The sequence below is a fragment of the Cyprinodon variegatus genome, unplaced genomic scaffold (genome assembly GCF_000732505.1).
Source record: "Cyprinodon variegatus isolate N-32 unplaced genomic scaffold, C_variegatus-1.0 Scaffold387, whole genome shotgun sequence".
Lineage (NCBI taxonomy): Eukaryota > Metazoa > Chordata > Actinopteri > Cyprinodontiformes > Cyprinodontidae > Cyprinodon > Cyprinodon variegatus.
Window position 1 is genome coordinate 49,326 of NW_015150840.1, and position 610 is coordinate 49,935.

The window sequence follows — 610 nt, forward strand, 5'->3', positions numbered from 1 at the left end:
TTGAGATATCAAAAAAGTACTCCAGAGTGTTGTTCAGCATGGGGGTGAGTAGAAAATGAAGGCTAATCATGTTTTGGGTGTACTATTCCTTTAAAGGTGCAGTAGGAGATCTTGGAAAAACCGATCCAGCAAACAATGTTTTTGAACATACACAACCATGCCTCTACCTTCAGACCTCGAAACCATGTCTTCAAAACTGTCTGTCGATGTGTTTTGATGAGATCGAGAACGAAACAAGCCATGACGGAGTGATTTAGGGAAACTTGTCTGTTTCATAGAACTAGTTTTAATTGCATTATTTTCTGCCCTGGATGTTTTCCATGAATGTACTCTGTCAGGTTTATTCAATTATGATTATAAAATGAATGTGTGCTTATGAATCATTTGTGCAAGGGGATGCTGCACTGTGTCTTGTGATGCAGTCAGGAGACCATCCTGCCTTGTCATTCTGATGGAGCACGTTGTCTTTATGAACTGATCAATTGTTCTGTCAGAACAAATACTGTTTTGTAACCATGTGCTATGTTCTGTTAATAAAAGACGGCTGCAGGAGGGGATTCAGAAAAGGAAAGCTTGAAGTTGGGTTGGACTTTTCCTTCCACTCCTGCAG